General features: G+C 34.4%; 1 pseudogene; it reads left to right on the forward strand.

Moving 5' to 3' along the window:
• Positions 1 to 5,303: 5,303 nt before the first annotated feature.
• On the forward strand, positions 5,304 to 7,413 carry LOC143544156 (transmembrane 9 superfamily member 11 pseudogene; annotated as a pseudogene).
• Positions 7,414 to 9,599: the final 2,186 nt, after the last annotated feature.

Here is a 9,599-nt window from a genome sequence, read left to right on the forward strand (position 1 = left end):
TGTGCATACTCTATGTGATAGGTTAATACACTTACTTTGTTTAGTAAGTGTATGATAAGTGAATATGTATATAGGAAGAATATAAGTAAATGATTATATATGGAATGTATGTATGATTGTATGGTTGTACAGTTGCATGGATGCATGGTTGTATGGTTGTGTGGATGGATGGTTATATGGATGTATGATTGTATGAAAAGTAGGGATTAGACCCTTATAATATCAAAGAGGATAGGGTCCAGACCCTTATAATATCTGAGAGGATAGGGACTGATATACAGTTATTTATATATGTTTTTCCACGATAATTTTATACAGTATTTAATGAATTGTGGTTCATTTTCGCTTAGAATTGATATATCACTAACTAAATGAAATTTTGGAGGTATTGGGAGTTAAACACGGCTGAAAAGAGGCTAAAACGAAGAGCCGGGATGAATCAGGGTTGAACCGGAATGAACTAGTAGAAGAACCGGTCGAACCGGCAAAAGAACTGGGTCAGATAGCCTGGGCCGCGCCATGCAACCAAGGTATATAACAAGCCGCGTAGCGTGACGGGGGTGGTTGTGTCGTCGCGTAGCGTGGCCAACTTTCTATTTCTCTCCGCGTAGCGTGACGAGCAACTTTTTGGAGAAAGTTCTTACATGTGGATGGGTTTTGAAGCCTAAATCACTATATAAACATCCTTAATCAAAATCCTGAGGGAGAGACGAACCAGAGGCTGCCATAGACGAAAATTGAAGTCAGTATTACGTATTTTGGAGCTTTTGGAGGCTAGAATTCATCTGGTGAAGCGCTAATTCAAGGGAGATCGAAGACTTACGGGTTTTATCATCTTTAATATTCTGGTTTCTAACTTTTATCCAATGACCACCATGATTTCTATTCGTGTATTGTTTGATTTTAAGATGCTAGGCTAAACTTATTAGATTGCCTAGGTTTATGATGAACCTTTTTTGAAGTTGGATTTTATTTGGGATTTGCTTTTCCTTATGGGTTTATGAATTAGTAAAAGTTAGATTTTGTTTATTCGATAAATATGTGTGCTTGGTTTAGTTTGGTGAATTATATTGTTTCACAGATTCTTTGGTGATTGTCTGTCATATAATATGATTCTGTTAGGTCATTTACTGTGTTCTTGATTAGTTTGTGATTGATTTATAATAAGATCATAAAAACAATATCATTAATCAAATAAATAAAAGTGTGCTGCTAACATAAAAAGCTATAAGGTGATATGTAATTTGATAGGTCTTGATTGATTAAGATTGTTAGATTTAGTTCTTCGTAAGGAGTCAGTATATGTTTGATTTTTCAGCTTTGTCTATTAATGTCAAATGAATTTATTAAACTGCCTTTGATTTCCGCGTTGTAAGGTAGGATTTCGTATGAAGGTACTCGTTCATAATTAGTTAGATAACCGTAAGGAAGTTTAATTTTAAAGCTGGCATTTTTGAGAATTAAATAGGAATCTTAGGTGTCTTCTTGAGAAGGGTCAGAGGTCTGTAATAAATGTCTATCGAACTAACCGTATTTTCTTTTTATCTTTTTTGGTTTTGGACAGCAATTACGTAGTGATAGCTATCGTATTTATAGCGTGACGAGAGCGATTAATGCTTTATACCAACAATGCCTTACCCTTTTGACAAGTTTAGTAAAATGTTATATTTTGGGCGGTCAACTGTATTTGGGCAATCACCTTTATTTTTTACCACCAGCTATCATAATGGCATTTCGTTATTCGGTCATTGTTATTATCGGCTTCATGGGCTAACACGTGTACGTGTTACTCTAGAAGTCATTATATATTTTATGATTAATGACGTCTAGATTAGGGTATTTTTAATAATGGAGGTCTAACTTTCGCTTATCTTTTTGAACCATTTAGGTATGATATTTACTTGTTCCAAAACTTCTAGGTTTAGATTAGGGATGGCAGTGAGACAAGCATTGTTATTTCCAGCTACATAACCGGTTGTAAAATCAAGTCCCATATCTGCTCCATTACCTGCCAATAATTTGTTAGGTAACTACCTATCAGATATCGGACATGCCCATGGGCATTGAGTATACCCACTTTTTTTTTTGGCTAATAAATAGTAGTTGGTGTTTAAAGTATATGTTTTACTTTTCAATCCCTTTTTTATATAATAATTTACGTTTGTTTAGCATAAATTATATCATCAAAATGCATATAGTAGAATTAATAGACAAAAGGTTAAGGTAAAATAAAATTAATAACTAAAAAGTTTCTGACATATGATTCGGTAAATGGGTATACAATATCGGGCAATCAAGTCAGTATCATCTAATTCACACGATCTAACTTTTTTTTAAATCTCATACTCGAACTCATACTTAATTCCGAATTACATGTCACAAATGTTTCAAATATTCCAGTCAGAGTTGAGTTTTTTCTGCATCCCCAGCCTAGATTTGTGTCGACCACTCCATTTAATGAGAATGGCGAAAATTGCGTGGTTATTAACACCTTCCCGTTACAACTTACAAACCACGTTTCATTAACTATAAATACAAGTTAATCTTTAGTAAGTAAATAGAACTTTTTAATAATGTTTGGAATTACTGTTAACATCTGAGTGAATTCTTCTGAGACGCGATGTCAACCGTTAATGTCAAGAAATAAAAAACTACTGTGAGAAAATCATTTTGAATTGAGGTTCAAACCTTAAACCATAAAAATCTCAATTCTCAACAGTCACCAATATGCTATTGAACCAGAATGCTAGTTGCGGAAATAATTTGACCTAGAAGAAAAATATTCAATAATTTCAATAAATGAAATCTAGTATATTTATTGTGATGAGATTCTGAACAAAAATGGAAATATTAACTAGATCACTTTACCTAGTTTGATAACTTTTGAGGCAATCTTATTTTATCTTATTAATATGACTTATAGAAGTTCATAGTCGTGTACTTATTTACCACTATCCCCTTCAATCAATTGAGCCTAGTTAAGTTTTATTTTTGTTTTTTTTTCTTTAGCCTTGCTTCTTATGGAAAGAATAATGTGTTTTCTCCCTAACATATCTTCTACTGATCTCTAAGCTTCAACTTGCCTATTCCAGTTCATGTCGATATAAATAATCACATCGTTGCTGGTCTTAGCTCTGACTCTAACCCATTATTAGATTTTTATGTTTATACTTGAAAATTGAGATTACTTATTACAGTAGAAAGTTGAATGTAATTATGCTTATGAGTTTCTTTGACACGACTCAAATAGGGTATAAGATGTAGTTCAATATGATCTATGTCATATCGTGCAACAAAATGACTACACAACTATTTGTTCGTATTAACTCTGTACCATAGATATGAACTAGTTTTTCTACCCGGCGTATTGCGCCGGGACAGCTGGCAAAACCTTAGCATTGAAACCTGGGCGTTGGTAAAACTCGAGCATTACGACGATGAGTCGGTAAAACTCGTGCGTTGCGGTGGTGGTGAGTCGGTAAAACTCCTGCGTTGCGGTGGTGAGTTGGTAAAACCTGAGCGTTGTTCGTCTCAGGATTTGTGGCGGTAAATCGATACAAATTTAATTTGTTTCAATTACGCTCGTTACAATACCAAAACTACGAAACATAAAAAAAAACTTTGTCCAGTGTCGGACCGCCACATGGACGAATAGGATGCTAGCGGCATCAAACTTTCAATTTATATATATTAGATAATAGATAATATGCTCTAACATAACTGTAACATAACTGTATTATAATTCATAACATTTGAAGAAAAGTTATAGGTTTTCTATTTTTCTCTTATTTTTATCAATTACCTAAAAGTTATTATTATTAGGTATCAATAAGTTAAAACACATTTTTTCAAACTATTAGCTTGTCGGAAAAAACAATGATAATTTTTAAATGACATTGTTAAATCCAAAGACATATTAACTTACTTGTCAAAGGTCAAAACTACAAATAGTTTTTTGTGAAATGCACACAAGAACGTTACATAAGAATAAATGTTTATACATAAATTCAACTATTGTTTTTAAATATTAAACTAATAAAAGTTATAAATAATGTCACAAACACAAATATAATCACCAATTAACGAAGAAGCAAATTGAAATCTCATACACAAAATCTTAATAAATTTCTTGATATAATTAGGTCAAAGACCTTTCGGTCCACATATGAGTGTTAAATCTAAATGGAAGTTTTCCGGTTTACGGTATGATCAAATCTTTCTCCTAACTAATACAACTTTTATATTTTCTATTGATTAAGCCTGATGACCTATTGTTTCATTAGATTCTATAAACCATTGAACTTAACTATGTAACATACTTTACTGACTTGTATTAGACGTGTAAACAAGCGTAATGCTGACTCAAGACTAACTAAACTTAAACTTAGCAAGATTTTATTATTCCAATATTATTATCGTAGATTTTAAGTTTAACCTAATACTATCTAAGCATAAAAAATAAATACATAAAACCTAGACAATACCATATTTTACTTTCTAATCTATTAATTAATAACACCTCATAACACGTCACAAAACATGCACAAAAACATTGTTGCAACATAACTATCCTTCAATAATTCAATAATGCCAATGAGCTGATGGTGAAGTGGTAAGTGAGAGATTTGGAGTTTCATATGACACATATAAGATTCCTGCTAACCAGCATTTTTGTTTTAAATACATCAGAATAATAACGAAAGACTAGGTGAATGTGTGGTTTTTACTGGTTGGATCATTGATCTTAACAAGTTTTATCTCACTGCACTGTCATGCTTTCGGGCGAGTGTTCATTGGCGTTGCCTTAGATGGAGTGTTTTTCCCGGATCAAAAGACGAGTCTAAATCGATACAATAAATTTTGCCAGCAGCCCATTTAAAGAATTTTTACGTTTAAAAAAAATAAACTATCCTCCAATAATAACATATTAACCGAAGGGCAAAACAGTAATCAACAACACCCAATATGACATCACGTCATCACCAACAATACATACATCAAGAAGACTTTCTTTCTCTCAAACATTTCGTCGAACATCCGGTGGACAATCTTCTTCCCAAATCCTCACAAACCCTGATTCATTTCACCAGGTCAGTTCAATCTCCATACAATCAATTCACTTTCATACTCTCAAATCAACATTCAATTAACAATCAATTTACCCTTAATTCATTGTTCAGATCTGTAACATTAAAACCCCCAATTTCCCTTAATTAATACTCACAAATTTATTTTTTTTTTTATTTTTTAATTTTTTTAATTAGGTTTTACGAATCAGAGAACTGAATCAGTGATTCTACGACATGGGTTTTGTCTACAAGCTCAAGATATGTGTTTTATTCATATCAATTTGTTTAATTTCGCAATTAGGGTTAGGGTTTTACCTTCCAGGTAGTTACCCACATAAATACGATGTGGGTGATCAATTATCGGTTAAAGTCAACTCGTTGACTTCAATCGATACCGAAATCCCGTATAGTTACTATAGTTTGCCGTTCTGTGAGCCCCCGGAAGGCGTAAAAGACAGCCGTGAGAATCTCGGTGAGCTTTTGATGGGCGATCGCATCGAAAACTCGCCTTATAAGTTTAAAATGTTTACAAACGAAACCGATATCTTTCTTTGCCAAACAAAGCCGTTATCGGGTGATGAGTATAAGTTGTTAACGAATCGGATTGACGAGATCTATCAAGTTAATGTGATTCTTGATAATTTGCCCGCGATCCGGTACACGAAGCGGGATACTTATTATGTTCGGTGGACGGGCTACCCTATCGGGATTAAAGTCGAAGGCGAGTATTATGTGTTTAATCATTTAAAGTTTACAGTTTTGGTTCATAAGTATGAAGAAACGAATGTGGCGAGTGTGATGGGGACCGGGGATGGCGCTGATGTCATCCCTGTTAGGAAATCGGATTCTGATGCGTCGTCGTCATCGAATCCCGGTTACATGGTTGTCGGGTTTGAAGTAACCCCGTGCAGCGTTAAACACAATCCCGACTCGGTAAAAAATTTGAAAATGTATAACAAGTACCCGGGTAAAATCGTGTGCGAGGATAACACGGTTAACATGGCGATTAAACAAAACGAGCCTGTTGTGTTCACGTACGAGGTTGCGTTCGTTGAAAGCGACATCAAGTGGCCGTCGCGATGGGACGCGTATTTAAAAATGGAGGGCGCGAAAGTACATTGGTTTTCGATTCTTAACTCGCTTATGGTGATCACATTTTTGGCGGGAATCGTTCTCGTTATCTTTTTAAGGACGGTTAGACGCGATTTAACGCGTTACGAGGAGTTAGACAAGGAGGCCCAGGCCCAAATGAACGAAGAGTTATCGGGCTGGAAACTTGTTGTAGCTGATGTGTTTCGTGCTCCTAACAACCCGGGGCTTTTATGTGTAATGGTCGGAAACGGGGTACAAATACTCGGAATGGGGGTCGTGATTATTATGTTCGCAGCTCTCGGGTTTATGTCTCCCGCTTCACGCGGGACTCTCGTGATGGGTATGCTAATATTCTACATGGTTTCCGGCATTTTAGCTGGGTACGTAGCGGTTCGTATGTGGCGGACGATATTATGCGGGGACCACCGCGGGTGGGTCTCGGTTTCGTGGAAAGTCGCGTGTTTTTTCCCGGGTATCGCGTTTCTGATACTTTTTACTTTAAATTTTCTATTATGGGGGTCCCACAGTACCGGTGCGATACCGTTTTTTCTGTTTGTGGTACTCATTTTACTTTGGTTTTGCGTTTCGGTGCCGCTAACGTTCGTTGGCGGCTACTTTGGTGCGAAAGCGAGTCATATTGAATACCCTGTCCGAACGAATCAAATCCCGCGTGAAATCCTGGCTCAAAAATACCCATCTTGGCTTTTAGTGTTGGGGGCAGGAACGCTCCCTTTTGGTACCTTGTTCATCGAGCTGTTTTTCATCATGTCGAGTATTTGGATGGGTCGGGTTTATTATGTTTTCGGGTTTTTGTTCGTCGTCTTGATACTTTTAGTGGTCGTTTGTGCTGAGGTGTCACTCGTGTTGACCTACATGCATCTTTGTGTCGAGGACTGGAAGTGGTGGTGGAAGTCTTTCTTTGCTTCGGGTTCGGTTGCGTTGTATATCTTTCTGTACTCGATAAACTATCTTGTGTTCGATCTCAAGAGTTTAAGTGGGCCCGTGTCGGCTACACTTTATTTGGGTTATTCGTTGTTGATGGTTCTGGCCGTCATGTTAGCCACAGGGACAGTTGGGTTCCTTTCGTCGTTTTGGTTCGTGCATTACTTGTTCTCGTCGGTTAAGCTCGATTGAAGGATGGACTGGCACGTTAGGTTGTTGTTGTTACACACTCGTTTACTCGTCTTTTATGTTTGGTTGTTTTTTTTATAAGGACTTGTTTAGAACTTGAAATACAGTTACTATAATTAAGTTGAGTTTTGTTGTTTATGAAGTTATAGTTCTATAGAAAGAAGAAGATATGAATAAGTAGTTGTCATTTCTTTCATGTTTTGTTGATTGTATGAGTTTCTATGAATGCTGTTGGTTAAATTTAAATATGGCCCATATGCGAGGGCATTATGGTCATTTGCCTCCGTCTGTCTTTATGAACAACTTGATTCTTTTGACGAATTTTTAAAAGATAAAATAAATTGAGTAAGTTGTTCATAGAGATAAACGGATGCATACTGACCATAATACTGTCGTGAAATTATGGTAGTTTTGCTTTCGTATGAGACAGATTCAAACCGACTATAAATGTGCTGATATTGATGATATTTATAAAAGGAGGTTGTTTGTAGTATTTTCAAACTTAGGGGTGGTTTTTGTTATAATAAGTTATATGTAAGACAAATGAACTAGTACAAAATTATATAGATGAATGTTAGGATATTATTTGTCATTCACCTCCTAAACTAAGGGGATGAAGAGAGAATGAAAGAAGACTGTTTGTGGGCTGTGAAGGTCTTGAATGGGGTTGCCATTCAAGAGGGCAAGCCATTAAAGGGGATTGATGTTTGGTTTGAATGCGACGAATGAAACTATGGCTCTTAATAGATTATCTTTCTACCGGGCCGGTTCAACCTTTTAGGGATATTATTTATCATTCACCTTTGATAAAACATTTTTGATTATTTATGTTTGAATTTCACCCTATGTTGCACTTATAAACAGTTGTTCTATTCGATTTCATGAGTGAATCTAATACCATTGTTAGCTTTCGTACACGTATTTTAAATTATGTATATTGCGTGGGAAACACGTGTAATCTCAGTTTTACCAAGTACAAACCTAATCTGTGAATGTCTACTATGGATCTGTTAATGTTCTATACTTCTATATATCTTTATTAGATCCATGAAAGATACTAGGGCTAAAGACTTAGCCCGCGAATGTGAAAAGTTTAAGTCTTATTCCGTGAATGATAGGTTGAATATTCATGAATCTAGAGGCTATCTTCTACGGATGTATTCAAGTATAATAAGATTCACGGTGAAGGATTAAGGATCTACAGATGACAGATTCACATCTACGGAGGATGAGATTGGGACTTATGGACCTTTTGTACTTAATTGTTTTTAATGAATGTTCTTGTTTTCTATAAAAAGGAAGATAGGCCATATATGATTGTAGCGGTTAAGCTTGATTGAAAGATAGACGGGCATGTTAGGTCGTTACACAAGGTTTCACTCATCTTGTGTTATGTTTGGTTGGATTTTTAAGGGCCTGTTTAGAATTTGAATTACTGTTTCTATAATTAAGTTGAATTTTTGTTTTATTTACAGAATTATAGCTAGATAGAAAGAACTTTAATTAAATGTGAAAAGCAGAAGATGATGAATAAGTAGTTGTAATTACTTTCTTGTTTTGTTGATTGTATGAGTTTTCATGAATGGTACTTGTTAAATATATAAAAGATAAATAACTTGGTTAAGTTGTTCATAGAGATGGAAAGAGACAAATTGACCATAATATTCCCAATGAAATTGTGAAATAATGGTCGTTTTGCCTCCATACGACACATACAAATTGACTATAATTGTAGCAGTATTGATGATATTTATAAAAGGAGCTTGTTTTTAGTATCTTCAAACGTTAGGGGAGGTTTTTGTTATTATAATAAGTTATATAATTTATAAAAAAAATCAATTAAATTGCTTTAATAAATCTATACTTTCATTTTTTTAACGGCTACATATACATATATATATATATATATATATGTGTGTGTGTGTTTAAGTTCAAGAAAGAAGTCATGTTAATGCGAGAAGTGATTTTAACCAATCACAATTTTCTTTTCTTTTTGTGTTTTAATTAATTGAAAAAGGCATAATGGTAAAGAGTGAATTATTTTATTTTGTTAAGTATTAATTTGTTTGAATGTTTTAAATTATTCTTTATTAAATATATTTTTTTGTTATTTAGATTAAAAAACATTTATCTAATTAATAGAAATCGTATATAACATAACATCAAATCAAAATATTTTATACGACACCAATTATGAATGAACATTGTTCTTCATGTTTTACTCTTTTATTAATATATTATTTGGTTTGTTATTTTTTTTTTTAAATAAATCGTATACATTATTTGCTTAAGATCTCCATTTATTTT

Source organism: Bidens hawaiensis, unplaced genomic scaffold (genome assembly GCF_021521415.1).
Source record: "Bidens hawaiensis isolate Kalapana, Puna unplaced genomic scaffold, B.hawaiensis_p1.1 tig00013437_1, whole genome shotgun sequence".
NCBI classification, from domain to species: Eukaryota; Viridiplantae; Streptophyta; class Magnoliopsida; order Asterales; family Asteraceae; genus Bidens; species Bidens hawaiensis.